The 17,691-nt window shown below is 40.1% G+C and overlaps 1 protein-coding gene and 1 pseudogene across 12 annotated transcripts in view; both read left to right on the top strand.

Moving 5' to 3' along the window:
- The window catches only part of CCDC66 (coiled-coil domain containing 66), a 75,697-nt gene that overhangs the window by 24,553 nt on the left and 33,453 nt on the right, over positions 1-17,691 (top strand). The gene's annotated exons all lie outside the window — the stretch shown is intronic.
- LOC118667968 lies at positions 13,816-17,274 on the top strand (annotated as a pseudogene).

Here is a 17,691-nt window from a genome sequence, read left to right as displayed (position 1 = left end):
TTAAGCTGTAGCATGTATCAGAATTTCATTTATTTTTTAAGGCTGAATAATATTCCATTGTATGTGTAATACTAAATTTTGTTTATCCATCCAAATGTTGGTGGATATTTGAGTTGTTAGCACCTTTAGGCTGGTAATAGGAATGATGCAATTGTATACATTGCTGTACAAATAATCCCTGAGTCTCTGCTTTCAGTTCTTTTGGGTATATACCTATAGTGGAATTGCTAGACCATCTGGTAATTTCATGTTTAATTTTTATGTTAAATTTTTACCTATTCGGTGGTTTTATATTTCTTGGCTGTAAAAAAGAAGGAAACCTTACCGTCTGCGACAGCATGGATGGACTTGGAGAGCATTATGCTAAGTGAAATAAGCCAGTCATAGAAAGACAAGTACCATATGATTTCACTCATCTGTGGAATCTAATAAACAAAATAAACTTACATACAAAATAGAAACAAACTCATAGAGAACAGACTGACAGCTGTCAGGGGGAGGTGTTGCCGAGCTGAGTGAAAATGGTGAAAGGAATAAGCAAAAAGAGAAACAAGCTTATAGACACAGACAACACTATGGTGATTATCAGAGGGAAATGGGGGCCAGGAAAGAGGGGATTAATGGTGATGGAAGGAGACTTGACTTGGGGTGGTGAACACACAATACAATATATATATGATGTATTATGGAAATGTACAACTGAAACCTGTATAATTTTGTTAACCAGTGCCACCCCAATACATTTAATAAAAAAGAAAAAAATTTAAAAAAATGTAAGTTAATAAAAAGAAAACAGTTGTGAATGAAGCTCTTAATCAAAGGTAAGGCAAATTGAAGAAGCATTTGTAAGAAATCTGAAATTTTATACCTTGGTGTAGAGTTTATTGTTATCTATACAATGTGCTAAAACTAAAAGGAGAAAATACTTTTTTTAAAATTTTAAATAATTTGTACTGACTTATAGAGAGAGGAAGGGAGAGGGAGAAAGAGAAACATCGATGTGATAGTGGAACATCAATCGCTGCCTTCTGCACACCCCAGTCATGGGGATCAAGCCCATAACCCAGGCATGTGCCCTGATTAGGAATCAAACCAGCCACCTTTTGGTGCATGGGATGACATCCATCCAACTCAACCATACCAGCTAAGGCAAAAATTTATATATTTTTATTGATTTCAGAGAGGAAGGGAGAGGGAGAGAGAGAGAAACATCAATAATGAGAGAGAATCATTTGTCAGCTCCCTCTTGCAGGCCTCCAACTGGGGATTGAGCTAGGACCAGGAATTTGAACCCTTACCCTCCTTGTTCATAGGTATTGGTCAACCACCGAGCAACACCAGCCAGGTAGAAAATATATTCTTAATAACTAAGAAAAGTCTAGTTAATATCAACATTGATGAGTTGGTAGAAGATGGCAAGATCAGAGGATTTGAGAGCATACTAAAGTTCTTGTGTTATTAGAAGAAGACATTTATAGACATCAAATTAAAGAGAGGCTTAAAAATAAAGTGGGAGAAACTGAAATGTAAAATTAAGATAAAAGAAATAGGACCATCAATAAATATAATAAATCTAAGTGAACTAACATTCACTAGTCAACATATACTGACAGGTTGGAATAAAGAAATCTAGAGATTTTCTAGAATACAAGACATACCTAATGCATAAGAACACAGCAAGGTGGAAAATAATAGGATTTTAAGAACCACAATAAAGTTGGTATTGTTACACTAATAAAAATAAGAAAACATTATTGGGGATAGTGGGGGTTATAAATATTAATAGAAGATCCAACATCAAAAAGGTATAGCAGTTTTTAACATGCATGTACCTAGCAGATGAATAAAACCTTAAATATATGAATTGAGAAATTACTAAAACTTCAGAGAAATTTACAAATTTTTTATTAAAGGTAGATTTCAACATGGAAATCAGCAATATAGCAAGTTGATTTTAATTAACATATCAGATTCTATGTCCAACAATTAGAAAACATTTTTTTCAAGCACACATGAATATTTATAAAAAGTGATACTGTGTTGAGCCACAAAGACTCAGTAAAATTTTAAGTAGCTATTATATAAACAGTGATTTCTACCTATAAAGCAAGTAATTTAGAAGTTACTAAAAAAAAAGATTTTTTAAGCCACTACATATTTGGAAATTAAAGACCACAGCACTAAATAATTTGAGAGTTAAAGAAAAAAAAATTGAAATCACAAATATTTGGAACAGAAAGATAGTGGTTATGTACATACATCAAAATGTAAGATAGAGTAGGATTCAAGGAAAATTACATTAAATAAGGAAACCTTTAAATCAATATGCCAGGTGCCCATCTTAAGTTAGAATTAAACTAAAATAGAAGAAACATCATGAAAAATAGGAGCATCTGTAAAATGCATAACATACAAAGCTGAAAATTGCCTTTTAAAGTACAAAATCTTTCAAGACTGATTAAGAATACAGAATCAAGAGTGAAAATGCAATAATTGTAAGTAGAAAGTAAATCATTAGTAAATGAATATCTTATGCCAACAATTGTGAAAACTTACATGAAATGGATAAATTCCAGTAAAAATTAATAACTTACAGGAGCTGACTTAAAAAACTTGAGTACTTTTGTAACTGTTAAAGTAAATTTAGATCTTATTAAAAAAGTTTTCCCACAAGTGGAACAAAATGTCCACATACTCTGACATTTTCTACCAAATTTTAAAGGAGTGAATACCAAATTTATTTAGATTACTAGGCAGTAGAAGTATAGACTAGCCCACAATTAATTTTAAAAGCCTGGTATAAACTTGATATTAAAGCCAGAAAAATAAATAACAGAAAAGGAAGATTAGGTTTATTTTGTTTCATGAATATACACACAAAAATCTTAAAATATTAGCAAGTAAAATTCAATAATGCGTATCATCAGTAAGATAGGTTCATACTAGGTAGTTAAGGAAATGTTTTAAATCCACAAATGTAATGTTTCTTTTAACCCAACAAAAGAAAATATCTCAGTACAATAGGAAAAGCATTTGCTAAAATTCAAAACCAGTTCATTAAGAAAAATGCCTCTGGAAATTAGACTAGAAGGGATTACCAATTGAGCATTAAAAGCAAAAAAGACCTAAAACAAACATCATCCTAAGTAAGCCATTTTAGAAATATTCCATTTAAAATAAAAAAAATGAGATGCCCTGGCCTGTGATTAGAGCATTGGCCCATGCACCAAATGATCGCAGGTTCAATTCCTGGTAGGAGCACATGCCTGGATTGTGGGTTCTATCCCCAGTGGGGGGCGTGCATGAGGCAGCTGATCGATGATTCTCATTATTGATGTTTCTATCTCTCCCTCTGTCTTCCTCTCAGAAATCAATAAAAAAATATATTTTTAAAAATGAGTATATTATGAGCAACTTCTGCCAGTACATTAGAGAATTTAGATGAAAAATTGAGAAGTTATTAGACATCACTAAAATTGACACAAGAAATAGAAATGAATGAATGTATATTTATTAAAGAAATGGAACTTGTAATTAAAAAATTCACAATGTAGACTCAGGCCCAGGTAAGTTTAATGGTGAATTCTTCCAGAAAATAAGGTAGAAGGCAAAACTTTCCAAGGTTCTTTATGAGGGCAGTATCCTCCTATATAATAAAACCCTAATATGCAAATTGACCGAACAGTGGAATGACTGTTTGCTATGACACACACTGACCACCAGGGGGCAGATGCTCAATGCAGGAGCTGCCCACGGTGGTCAGTGTGCTCTCAAAGGAGTGCCATTCAGCCAGAAACCGGGCTCATAGCTGGCAAGCGCAGCGGTGGTGGTGGGAGCCACTCCCCCCTCTGCTGCAGGCGGGCAGTAAGGAGCGAGGGGTCCCGGACTGCAAGAGCCGGAATGTGAGGGGGAATATCTGACTGCTGGATTAGGCCCAATCCAGGGATCAGGCCTAAGCCAGCAAGCGGACATCCCCTAAGGAGTCCCAGACTGCGAGAGGGCACAGGCCAGGCTCAGGGACCCCCCTGAGTGCATGAATTTCATGTACCGGGCCTCTAGTAATTAAATAAAAACCCAATGCCCAAAGCTATTAAGACCAATAAGTTTTATAATAAAGCCTGACAAAAAAAAATACAAGAAAGAAAAACATTAAAAATAATATATCATGATGAATTGGGTTTAAGTAACACAAACTAGGTTTAACATTCAGAAATTGAGGCACTAAATTTGTAGAAATAATAGGTAAATTTAATCACAATGGCTGGATATAAAATGAATACACAAGTGTCACTGCACAAAATTGAAAGCTGGGTGAAACCAAGATGGCGGCATAGGTAAACACCAGAAATTGCTGCCTCGCACAACCACGTCAAAAATACAACTAAAAGACAAAACGGACATCATCCAGAACCACAGGAAGGCTGGCTGAGTGGAAATTCTACAACTAGAAGGAAAGAGAAAGCACACTGAGACTCAGAGGAGGTACAGAAGTAAAGTGCAGAGGTAGGGAGGCGCATGTGGAAAGGGCTGGCAACTGAGGACAAGGTTGTCTTTTTCAATCGGGAGGGAGTCTCAAGCTCCTGACTGCTCTGAACTCACGTTCCAGGCGAGTCTCTGAGGACCCAGACTCATACGGGGAGAAACTGGACTGTCTGGCATCGGTCGGAACTCAAGGACGGCTTTCTCTCAGAGGTGCTTGCAGTGATTACCCTGGGACACTGAGACGTGGGGCTTCTTAGGGTAGGACTGAAGATCTGCCATAGCCGTTTGCTCCGCCCTGTTGATTCCCTGAGACCTCGCCCCACCCAAGCTGTGTGCAGAGGCTTTTGCATATGAAAGGCCTGGCCGTTTGCAATCTGAAAATTACCTAACAAACTGCAGCTGGGTTAGAGAGACCCAGAACTTCCAAAAGAAGGCCCCAAGGCCCCACAGCAGCTTGCATTGCTTCAGAACTGGGCCTCATCTGGGCACCTCCAAATCCCAAACAAAGAAGAGGAATCTGCAGATCTCTCCGTAGCTCCTGTTGGGCAGCCTCAGGCAGAGGCTAAATTAGCACCTCCTTAGAGATCCAAGAGCCAGTGTACCCAGTGATCAGAGTGGGACCATCCAGATTACAACTCCTCAGATCCATAAGGGACACACTCGGGGGGCAGACTCAGTGAGCACCAAAGCCCCACTGAAGCAAGTCTTGCCCCAGAAGGGTGTCTCCAGCACAGAAGTTCTCCTACTGTAGACACAGCTGATTCTCACAGCCAATTGGCCTGGAGGTCAATTCCTCCCAGTGATACCTACAACAATCAAGGCTTAACTACAACAAGACTGTGCACAAAGCCCACAAATGGGTGCACCAAGAGTGTCCACCTCAGGTAATTGGGGAGGCTGAGCCACTGGGCCCTATAGGACACCTAGCACTGAAAGCCACTCTATTAACACAGGGAAGCATAAAAAATGCAGAGACAAACAGGTCACAAATGACAGAAATGGAGGAAAGCACACTACTGGATATAGAGTTCAAAACCAAACTTATAAGGTTTTTCACGAATTTTCTAGAAACCACCGATAAATGTAGTGAGACCCTCAAGAAAACTAGTGAGACCCTCGAGGATATGAACAAGGACCAACTAGGAATTAAGCATACACCGACTGAAATAAAGAATAATATACAGACTCCCAAAAGCAGACTAGAGGATTGCAAGAATCAAGTCAAAGATTTGAAATACGAAGAAGCAAAAATCACCCAACTGGAAAAGCAAACAGAAAAAAGAATCCAAAAATATGAAGATAGTGTAAGGGGCCTCTGGGGCAACTTCAAGCATACCAACATCCGAATTATGGGGGTGACAGAAGAAGAGAGAGAGCAAGATATTGGAATCCTATTTGAAGAAATAATGATAGAAAACTTCCCCTACCTGGTGAAAGAAATAGACTTACAGGTCCAGGAAGCACAGAGAACCTCAAACAAAAGGAATCCAAAGAGGACCACACCAAGACACATCATAATTAAAATGCCAAGAGCAAAACACAAAGAGAGAATCTTAAAAGCAGCAAGAGAAAAAAAGTCAGTTACCTACAAGGGAGTACCCATACAACTGTCAGCTGATTTCTCAACAGAAACTATGCAGGCCAGAAGGGAGTGGCAAGAAATATTCAAAGTGATGAATAGCAAGAACCTACAGCCTAGATTACTTTATCCAGCAAAGCTATCATTCAGAGTTGAAGGTTAGATAAAGAGCTTCACAGATAAGAAAAAGCTAAAGGAGTTCATCACCACCAAACCAGTATTATATGAAATGCTGAAAGGTATCCTTTAAGAAGAGGAAGAAGTAGAAAAAGGTAAAGATACAATTATGAACAACAAATACACATCTATCAACAAGTGAATCTAAAAATCAAGTGAATAAATAATCTGATGAACTGAATAAACTGGTGAATATAATAGAATCAGGGACATAGAAAGGGAGTGGACTTACTATTCCCGGAGGGAAAGGGGTGTGGGGCGTGCGGAAAGAGACGACAAAAATCGTACACCTATGGATGCAGACAGTGGCAGGGGGGTTAAGGGCAGAGGGTGGGATGGGAACCGGGTGGAGGGGAGCTATGGGGGGGAGGGGAAGAAGGAACAACTGTAATAATCTGAATAAAGATTCAATTAAAAAAAATTGAAAGCTGGCATAAACAGTGAACAATTTGTAAAATAAAAAGATGATAAATCCCCTTAATCAAAAGTTCTTTTTTTTGTTGTTGTTGTTTTTTGAGGCAGCTCTTCCTCTGTATCTATTTTTGTTCATAAGTTTATAATGGTCTTTATTATCCATGAATGAGTGAGATCATGTGGTATTTTTCCTTCATTGACTGGCTTATTTCACTTAGCATAATGCTCTCCAGTTCCATCCATGCTGTTGCAAATGGTAAGAGTTCCTTCTTTTTTACAGCAGCATAGTATTCCATCGTGTAGATGTACCACAGTTTTCTAATCCATTCATCTACTGATGAGCACTTAGGCTGTTTCCAGATCTTAGCTATGGTGAATTGTGCTGCTATGAACATATGGGTGCATATATCCTTTCTGATTGGTGTTTCTGGTTTCTTGGGATATATTCCTAGAAGTGGGATCACAGGGTCAAATGGGAGTTCCATTTTTAGTCTTTTGAGGAATCTCCATAGTGGCTGCACCAGTCTGCATTCCCACCAGCAGTGCATGAGTGTTCCTTTTCCTCCACATCCTCTCCAGCACTTGTCATTTGTTGATTTGTTGATGATAGTCAGTCTGACATGTGTGAGATGGTACCTCATTGTTGTTTTGATTTGCATCTCTCGGATGATTAGTGACTTTGAGCATGCTTTCATATGTCTCCTGGCTTTCTGAATGTCCTCTTTTGAAAGGTGTCTATTTAGATCCTTTGCCCATTTTTTGATTGAATTGTTTACCTTCCTTTTGTTAAGTTGTATGAGTTTCCTATAAATTTTGGAGATTAGGCCCTTATCAGATATGACATTGGCAAATATGTTTTCCCACGCAGTGGGCTTTCTTGTTGTTTTGTTGATGGATTCTTTTGCTGTGCAGAAGCTTTTTATTTTGATGTAGTCACATTTGTTCATTTTCTCTTTAGTTTCAAGTGCCCTAGGAGCTGTATCAGTGAAGAAATCGCTTCGACGTATGTCTGAGATTTTGTTGCCTTTGGATTCTTCTAGAATTTTTATGGTTTCCCGTCGTACATTTAAGTCCTTTATCTATTTTGAGTTTATTTTTGTGTATGGTGTAAGTTGGTGGTCTAGTTTCATTTTCTTGCATGTATCTGTCCAATTTTCCCAACACCATTTATTGAAGAGACTATCTTGACTCCATTGTATGTTCTTGCTTCCTTTGTCAAATATTAATTGAGCATATTGGTTCGGGCTGATTTCTGGGCTCTCTATTCTATTCCATTGATCTATATGTCTGTTCTTGTGCCAGTACCAGGCAGTTTTGAGAACAGTGGCTTTGTAATACAGCTTGATATCTGGTATTGAGATCCCACTTACTTTGTTCTTTCTCAGGATCGCTGCAGTCATTCGGGGTCTTTTTTTTTTTTTTTTTTTTTAATATATTTTATTGATGTTTTACAGAGAGGAAGGGAGAGAGACAGAGAGCTAGAAACATCGACGAGAGAGAAACATCGATCAGCTGCCTCCTGCACATCCCCCGCTGGGGATATGCCCACAACCAAGGCACATGCCCTTGACCGGAATCGAACCGGGGACCCCCTAGTCCGCAGGCCGACGCTCCATCCACTGAGCCAAACCGGTTTCGGCAGGGGGTCTTTTTTTATTCAAATGAATTTTTGGAGAGTTCGTTCTAGATCTGTGAAATATGCCGTAGGTATTTTGATGGGAAGTGCGTTGAATTTATAAATTGCTTTGGGTAGTATGGACATTTGAATGATGTTGATTCTACCAGTCCATGAACACGGTATGTTCTTCCATCTGTTTATGTCTTCCTCTATCTCTTTTTTCAACGTCTTGTAGTTTTCTGAGTAGAGGTCTTTTACCTCTTTAGTTAAGTTTATTCCTAGGTAGCTTAATTTTTTGGTGCGATGGTAAGTGGGATTTTTTTTTAGTCTCTCTGAAAGTTCACTATTGGTGTATAGAAATGCCTTAGATTTCTTGGGGTTAATTTTGTATACTGCTACATTGCCAAATTTATGTATTAAGTATAGTTGTTTTTTGATGGAGTCTTTAGGGTTTTGTATGTATAATACCATGTTGTCTGCAAATAAGGACAGTTTTACTTCCTCTTTTCCAATTTGGATGCCTTTTATTTCTTCTTCTTCTCTAATTGCAATGGCTAATACTTCCAGTACTATGTTGAACAGGAGTGATGAGAGTGGGCATCTCTGTCTTGTTCCTGTTCTTAGGGGAAATGGTGTTAGTTTTTGTCCATTGAGTATGATGTTGGCTGTGGGCTTGTCATATATGGCTTTTATTATGTTGAGGTATGATCCTTCTATTCCCACCTTGCTGAGAGTTTTTATCAAAAACGGGTGTTTGATTTTGTCAAATGCTTTTTCTGCATCAATTTATATGACTGTGTAGTTTTTTTCTTTCAATTTGTTTATGTGATATATCACCTTTACTGATTTTCGGATATTGTACCATCCTTGCATCCCTGGGGTAAATCCTACTTGGTCATGGTGTATGCTCTTTCTGATGTACTGCTGGATCCTATTTGCTAAGATTTTGTTGAGGATTTTGGCATCTATGTTCATGAGGGATATTGGCCTGTAATTCTCTTTTGTGTTGTTTTTACCTGGTTTTGGTATTAGGGTGATGCTGGCTTCATAGAATGAGCTTGGAAACATTCCATCCTCTTGAATTTTTTGTAGCAGTCTGAGGAGGATAGTTTTTAGTTCTTCCTTAAATGTTTGGTAAAACTCCCCTGTGAAGCCGTCTGGTCCTGGGCTTTTGTTTGCTGGAAGCTTTTTGATGACTGCTTCAATTTCTTCCATAGTTATTGGCCTGTTGAGATTTTTAGATTCTTCCTGATTGAGTTTTGGAATGTTGTATTTTTCTAGGAATTTGTCCATTTCCTCCAGGTTGTCTAGTTTGTTGGAGTAGAGTTGTCCATAGTATTTTTTAACAATCATTTGTATTTCTGTGGGGTCTGTTGTTATTTCGCCTCTATCATTTCTGATTCTGTTTATTTCAGTCCTCTCTCTTTGCTTCTTGGTGAGCCTGGCTAGAGGTTCGTCAATCTTGTTTATCCTTTCAAAGAACCAGCTCTTGGTTTCATTGATTTTCTGTATTGTTTTTTAGGTCTCTATGTCATTTATTTCTGCTCTAATCTTTATTATCTCCTTCCCTCTGCTCACTCTGGGTTTTTCTTGTTGCTCTCTTTCTAATTCTTTGAGATATAGAGTTAGATGATTTACTACCATTTTTTCTTGTTTTTTGAGGTAGGCCTGTAGAGCTATAAACTTCCCTCTCAGGACTGCTTTCATTGTGTCTCATAGGTTTTGGATTGTTGTGTTTTCATTGTCATTAGTTTCCGGGATGTTTTTAATTTCTTCTTTGACTCATTGGTAACCCAATCAATATTTAATAACATGCTATTCAGCTTCCAAGTGTTTGAGTATTTTGGGTTGTTTTTATTGTAGTTTACTTCTAATATTATGCCCTTGTGGTCTGAGAAGATGGTTGGTATGATTTCAGTCTTCTTGAATTTGGGGAGACTTTGTTTGTGACCCAATATGTGGTCTATTTTTGAATATGTCCTATGAGCACTTGAGTAGAATGTATATCTGGGGTTATTGTTCTGGGGTGAAGTGTTCTGAAGATGTCAATTAAGTCCATCTGATCTAGTGAGTCATTTAGGATTGCTGTTTCTTTGCTGATTGTTTGTCTAGAGGATTTGTCCAGTGATGTCAGTGGTGTATTAAAGTCCCCTGCTATGATTGTAGTGTTGTTGATCTCTCCTTTGATATCTTCCAGGAGTTTTTTTTATGAATTTGGGTGCTCCTGCATTGGGTGCATATATGTTTATCAGGGTTATATCTTCTTGTTGTATTGATCCCTTTAGTATTATGAAGTGGCCTTCCTTATCTCTTATTATGGCCTTCACTTTGAGGTCTATTTTGTCCGATATAAGTATTGCTACCCCAGCTTTCTTTTCATTTCCATTTGCCTGAAAGATATTTTTCCATCCCTTCACTTTCAGTCTATGTGAGTCCCTTCTTCTGAAGTGGGTCTCTTGTAGACAGCAGATGTATGGGTCATGTTTTTATATCCATTCAGCCACTCGATGTCTTTTGGTTGGAGCATTTAGTCCATTTACGTTTAAAGTTATTATTGAAAGGTACTTGTGTGTAGCCATTTCTTTTTTTGTGTTACTGTTTTCTTTCTGAGCTTTTTATTTCTTCTTTTTACACCAGTCCCTTTAGCATTTCTTGCATTGCTGGCTTGGTGGTGATAAACTCCCTTAGCCTTTTTTTGTCTGTGAAGCTTCTTATTTCCCCTTCAATTTTGAATGATAGCCTTGCTGGATAGAGTATTCTTGGATTCAGTCCTTTACTTTGCATCACTTTGTAAATTTCTGTCCACTCTTTTCTGGCCTGATGTGTTTCTGTTGAGAAATCATTTGATAATCTAATGGAAGATCCTTGTATGTAACTTTCCATCTCTCTCTTGCAGCCTGTAAGACTCTCTCTTTGTTCTGAACAGTTGCCATGGTAATTATGATGTGTCTTGGAGTGGGTCTTTTCAGGTTCACCTTGTTTGGGACTCTCGGGGCTTGTGTGACTTTTTTCTTCCCCACCTCAGGGAAGTTTTCTGATATTATTTCTTTGAATAGGTTTTCTAATCCTTGTTCCTCTTTCTGTTGTTCTGGCACCCCTATTATTCGTATGTTGTTTCGTTTCATTTTGTCCCAAAGCTCCCTTAGGCTCTCCTCCTGTCTTTTAATTTTTTTCTCCAATTGCAGTTCAGTTTGGGTGTGTTTTGCTTCCTTGTCTTCTAATTCACTAATTCGGTCCTCTGCTTCTCCTAGTCTACTGTTGAAACTTTCAATGGTGTTTTTTATTGCAGCTATATCGCTCTTCATTTCTTCTTGGTTCTTACATAAGTTATTGATTTTTTCATCTGTTTCTTCTTGCTTCTTGCATAAGTTGTTGATTTTTTTCCCCTCCATCCGGTTTATGCACTCTAGGAGCCTTATTCTGAATTCTTTTTCTGTCATGTTGCATGCCTCTGTATCACTTAGCTGCTTTTCTGGCGAGTCCTCCTTTTCTTTTCTCTGGGGGTTTCTTTGTCTACCCATGTTTGATCTCACTGACATATCTAGATGTTGAGTCATTCAGGGGCTGCTCCTTGGGTGGCAGTGGCTCCTCGGGCTGTGGTTGCTCCTTGGGCGGTTGTGGTAGTCGCTGCTCCTCAGTTGGCAGCAGCTCCTCTGGTGGGTGCTGTTCACAGCTGTGGTGGTTTTTCTGGCTGGTAAGGGGAGGCTTCACGTACAGCTGCTGTTCCTCAGGCAGAGGGTGTGGTGATCAGGAGGCTGCTGTTGCTTGGATCTGCTGCGTTGATTTAAAGGCACAAAATACAATACAACAAGGCACAACGTACCAGGCACTGAACACAAATGTATTCACGATCTTAATAACCCCAAATAGAGGTGACCACCCGAGCTAAGAGAATTAGGGGATAAGGAAGAAAGAAGAGAAAAAGATAAAAGAGGAAAAAAAAAGGAGTGTAAAAATGAAATTGGGAAAAAGGAGGCAAAAAGAGTAAGAGCAAAAAGAGCGAATGAAGTAGAAGAGGGGAAGAGACTACTTATATGAGGAGAAAACTCCAATAGGACCGCCACTACTCCCAACAAATTCCAGCAACAGATCCCTGGAGATGAATGCAAAGTATAAACAACCAATAATATGAAGCGAGGCAAGGGAAAACAGAAGCACGAAAATAACCGGGGGGGGGGGGGGGGGGGAACCAGCAGAAAAAGAAAAAGAAAAACAAAAACAACCTCACAAACAACCCTAAAAATAAAAACCCAATATACTCAACAATCAAGCAAACAACAACAAAACAATAGAAAAAGAAAAAAAAATTTGGATAGTGAAGAAAGATAAGGGAGAGGTGTATAAGGATTTAGAGCAGGGGATTGGAAATAGGATATATAAGTAGGGTGAAATTTTGACAGGGTAAAAAGAGTGAGTAGGGAAAATCTAATGCAGGAATAGGGTAAGAGAAACAGGACAACAAAAGGGGAAAAGTGAGGAAGAGGGTTTTAGCATAGAGGCAAAATTGAGGTAGAGAAAAATGATGCTAAAGGAATGATGAAAATAGAATGTAGAACACTAATCCCAAAATAAAATAAAGAGAAAATAAAATGACACTTTAAAAAATGGTAAAATGGTAGCAGTAACAATACTGGTTAAAGGTAAAAATGTAGTAGTTAGAAGGGTAAAATCGGGTGATGGAAAAAGACAAAAAAATGGTTTCTTAGTTAAAAGGTGAAAAAATTAAATAAAAAAAAAAACAACACAAAAATTTGCAATAGGGAAGGTCCTTCGGTTCTTCTACTCTTCAGTCTGGCACGCCTTAGTCCTGCCAGGTGTTCAGGAGAATGATGAATTTCCCTGCGATACACTGTTCCTCTGTGTTGTAAACCACAGTCCTGATTTTAAAGCAGGCCGTATTTGTTTCCCAGACTGCCTTAATTTGTGTTTACCTAAGAGTCAGTTTGTGGCTCAGCCTCTGGGTGGCAGTGTGTCTGGATTGACCTTCGAGGCTATATGGCCTCTCTGTCCAGTTTAGGGTTTATTTTCTCTATTGCACTTAAAACTGGTTTGGGGAAGTCCCCTGCCCAGAGCTGGTTCTTTAATTGTTACCCCGCTCTGTGTTGTTGCTGGGACTCCAAAAGTTCTGTCTTTTGATGATTACCATTATATTGTAAAATATAGAGAGGGAAAAAATTATCTAATTGAAATGGATTTACATCTAGAATATATCTTTTTTTAAAAAGCAAATTAACGGAAAACTCAATTTTTTAAAATAGGCAAAAGATTTTGAACCGACATGGCTTTATGACAGATAAGCACATGAAAACTAGGATTTTTAGCCAGAGGATTTCAAATTTTCAAATTCAAATTACCTCTACCCACCCCCCAAAAAGTGTTGTTAGCTCTTTGTTTTGCTACTTTTCCTCTAGGACAGCGGTTCTCAACCTGTGGGTCGCGACCCTTTTCAGAGAGAAAGCCTCTCTCGAGTTCCGACTGATGCCTAAGACCATCGGAAAACACATATATAGTTACATATTGTTTTTGTGATTAATCACTATGCTTTAATTATGTTAAATTTGTAACAATAAAATTGGGGGTCACCACAACATGAGGAACTGTATTAAAGGGTTGCGGCATTAGGAAGGTTGAGAACCATTGATCTAGGAAGATCCTGTTTTTTCTAGCCCAGTGCCATCAGCGGATATGTGTGGTGGCTTGCTGGCCCCGATCACCCCTGAGGGCTTCTCCACCTCCCCCTGCTCCTGAGAGGTGATTGGGCCAGCAGCCGCTGCTCGCACCCACTGACAGCTCCGGCCCCAATCGTTCTGCACAGTCAGCGGGTGCGAGTGGGGCTGGCACTGTCAATGCATGGGAGCAGCAGCGACGGGAGTGGGGCTGCTGCAGGAGGGGCCAGGCAGGGGTGCGGAGGATAGGCCGAGACCTGCCCCTGTGCCCACTGCAGCCTCACGGCCCACAGTGCCTTTAAAGGTGCATGAATTTGTGCACTGGGCTCTTAGTAAGGGGATAATTAAATAAAACTGAACCAGGCATTTAATGTAGTGGACCATTTGAAAAGCCATCTACTTTCAGTTTGGATTTAGCTGCTGACATTTATACTGTACTTGTTTTAGGAGTAAGACTTAATGTTTTCTAACATAGAATAAGTTGAAGGTGGGGAAGGTTTTAGTGAATATCTATGAAAATAAGTTTTCACTCAAGGCTGTCATTTGAGAATTAGGCTCGAAATGGATGTTTTAAAAATGAGTTTTTATATAGGAGAAAGGAAAGTCTCAGGTCAATAGTATGAGGGAGATAAAGTGAAAAAGTGTGAGTGAGCCTGGGGAAAAAGGGTTCTTTCTTTAACCATATGGAAGAATTAGAGGAAGGGGGTGCTAGATGTGGCCAAAACACATTTGTTAAACAGTGTGTCTTGCATGAGCATATTTGCCTTAGCTTAAACCAAATGAGCTCAGTGACCAAAAGGAGATTCCATTCCTACCACTTCTCTCCACCCCACAAATCCTTATACTTTCATTCCTCTAACTGAATACACATTGGGGAAAACTTAAGAAAAAGAAAAGAATAAAATGTTTCCTAGACATTCCGCAGACGTTGAGACTGCTGAAGTTTACAGCATGCTGCCCTGCCTGCCTGACACTGAAGGTTTCCAGCCCATGAAGGCCTGGCTCTCCTTTCTCCTTTCTCTGGTCTGGAGAGACTTGGCATCCCACAGCAGGAAGCCCTGCCTGATGAGATAGAGGTGATAGAGGAAATGGTGGCTGAGATGTCTGAGGTACCCATGGGAGCCAACCCCGTCCAGGTCAAAGTAGTAGAGTTTGATGAAAGTACTGAAGAAGCTAAAAAGGAGGTGGTGGTTGAAAACCCTGCCAGAACCAGCACTGCAAACTTGTCAAGGTGTGTGAACTGGATGAAAACAACACCCCCATGTACATTTGTCAGGACCATGCCCCCATTTGTGAGTTTGAGAAGGTGTGCAGCAATGACAAACAAGACCTTCGACTCTTCCTGCTACTTTTTGCCATCAAGTGCACCCTGAAGGGCACCAAGAAGGGCCACAAGCTCCCCTGGACTATGTCGGATCCCTCCCTGGACTCTGAGCTGACTGAATTTCCCCTGTGCATGCGGGGCTGGCTCAAGAACACTCTGGTCACTCTGTATGAAAGGGATGAGGACAACAACCTTCTAACCACAAAGCAGAAGCTATGTGTAAACATGAGAATGAGAAGCACCTAGAGGCTGGAGATCACCCCATGTTGTTGCTGCTGGCCGGGGACTTCAAGAAGGAACTACAACATAAACATCTTCCCTGTGCACTGGCAGTTCAGTCAGTTGGACCAATACCCCATTAACAGGCACCTGTCCTATACTGAGCTGGCAGCACTGCGTGCACCTCTCATCCCCATGGAGCACTACACCACCTGCTTTTTTGAGATCTGGATGAGTGGTCTAGCTCCTTCGGCATCAAGGAGCAGGATATCAATATGTGATCTACAGTACCTCCTTACACAGTACTGGTATTATTGGTGGGGTAATCTCCACGTCTCCACTGGTTGCTAGTGGGAGTGGGCTGCTTGTGATATCCCGAGAAAATGAATTTTCTGAGAGTCCCACAGGAGGATGAGATATTGTAGAAAGCTTTATTTCTGTGGAATCAAATCAGAGTTTCCATAGTTTCATTTTGCTCAGGCCTGCCATTAAAGAAGTCCCATTTTGCTTTCAGCATAGCTAAAATGAAAGCCAATGTCCAGAGTTTCCATTCCATCTCTGCACAGTCCAATGCAGCATCAGGCTAGCTTAATTTGTGTTCCCAGCTGCAGTTCATTAGTCCATTGCATGTGGGGTCTGCATGGCCATGGGCCATGTGGTTATAGAGGACACACAGGCAGGAGCAAAGCCAAAGGAACCAGAGAGAGCGAGCAAGCTCCTTTGTCTGCAGGATTATGCATTCCCAAATTTTCACGGGCTTGCAATGGCCCTGCCTACTCTATCCAACCCATCGTTCCCTAGTCTTGACTGAGGCACTTTCCCTTGTCACCCCAACTCATTGCACATGTGCCCATTTCCCCCTTTGTTGGACCCCTTCCCACAGTAACCTGCAGGGAATGGACTGGTGGTTCACTGGAGAGTTTGAAATTGTAGCTTCTTGGTGATACTGCCCAAATGGCCATGCTTATAATATCTGGCCTCCCTTTTGCTCCTTTCCTATTATTAATAACTACCTAATTACAACAGCATCACTGGATTCTCTTTAACCTTTCCCTTTCCATTGCCTCTAGCATTTAAGATGTTTGGGTGGTTTGTTGTTCTGCCTGGGGAATATACTAATTTAGATTTAAATGAACACATTAACGGTGCTAAAAATGGACATTGTAAACAAGTCATGACATCTTAGTTGTAACTCTGCCCCTTGCTCACCCACTAACCATCCCGTTTTTCTCTGGCCATTTGAACCACTGCCCATTGTGTTAGTGGCAGATAGGTGAGAACTTTGATCTGCTCACATCTGCCATCAACACTTATTGCATCTTCATATTTGTTAGGGTTGCTGAAGGAGGAATGCACGAGGCCAAAAGGGGTAAAACATTATGAATTTATTAGGTCATCTGTAAACCCAGATGGGCTGAACCCCAAAATGGTGCCAACCCCCAAAGACGGGGAGTCAACGGTTTTTAAAGGACTCTAGGCAGGCTTTCTCTGGGCAGAGAATTCTCTATGCAGGCCCGGATTCTGGAAGAGATAATGGTCTTAGCAAGTGGAATGTGGTCTAAGCAAGTGGAATGTCCATTGTGAAGTGACCTAAAGGTCTGTTCCCAGGGGAGGGTTATCGATTCAATTATTTGATCAGACCTAACATTCTAGCCTTTTTGTTTAATGGACTATGGACAAAGGTCATATCTTTCGTAATTTCTTCCTGCTGATGTGGGACGTCTCAATCACAGGGGGATGGAATTTGATAGTAGTCTGCTGGCTGAGGGGTCGCAGCAGCATCATTTCCCCAAGAGACTGGTTGGTGAAGGCTTGAAAACGGCCCTGTTGAGTGACTTGGGAAGTAAAAGCTGGTCCTGAGGCTTCCATAGCGTCACTTGTGTGGTTTTGCTGCTTTTCTGGGCCTGGAGCTGAAACAAAACTGAGGCCTAGATGTTATCTTTAGGGAGGAAAAAATCAGGGGTGTAAGTTGCCTGACTAGTGATATGAAAGGGGAGCATAGGTTACCCTGGGGGTGGGGTTCTTGTTTTCCCAGTTTTTCCCCTTGCTAGGCATCCAGAGCGTTCGTGTGGGTCCCGAGACAGGATTTCAAAATAGGATGAGCAGTGGTTAGGCCCCCTATGCCAGTTCCAAACTTTTCTGTGATGCCAAAGGTTATTAGGAGAGGGATTATCTGAACTGCCCTTTTGTAGGATATGGTGGGTTATGGGGA

Source organism: Myotis myotis, unplaced genomic scaffold (genome assembly GCF_014108235.1).
Source record: "Myotis myotis isolate mMyoMyo1 unplaced genomic scaffold, mMyoMyo1.p scaffold_m19_p_13, whole genome shotgun sequence".
Classification (NCBI taxonomy): domain Eukaryota; kingdom Metazoa; phylum Chordata; class Mammalia; order Chiroptera; family Vespertilionidae; genus Myotis; species Myotis myotis.
Note: the sequence above shows the minus strand (reverse complement) of the source record. Positions and strands in the feature narration are given on the sequence as shown.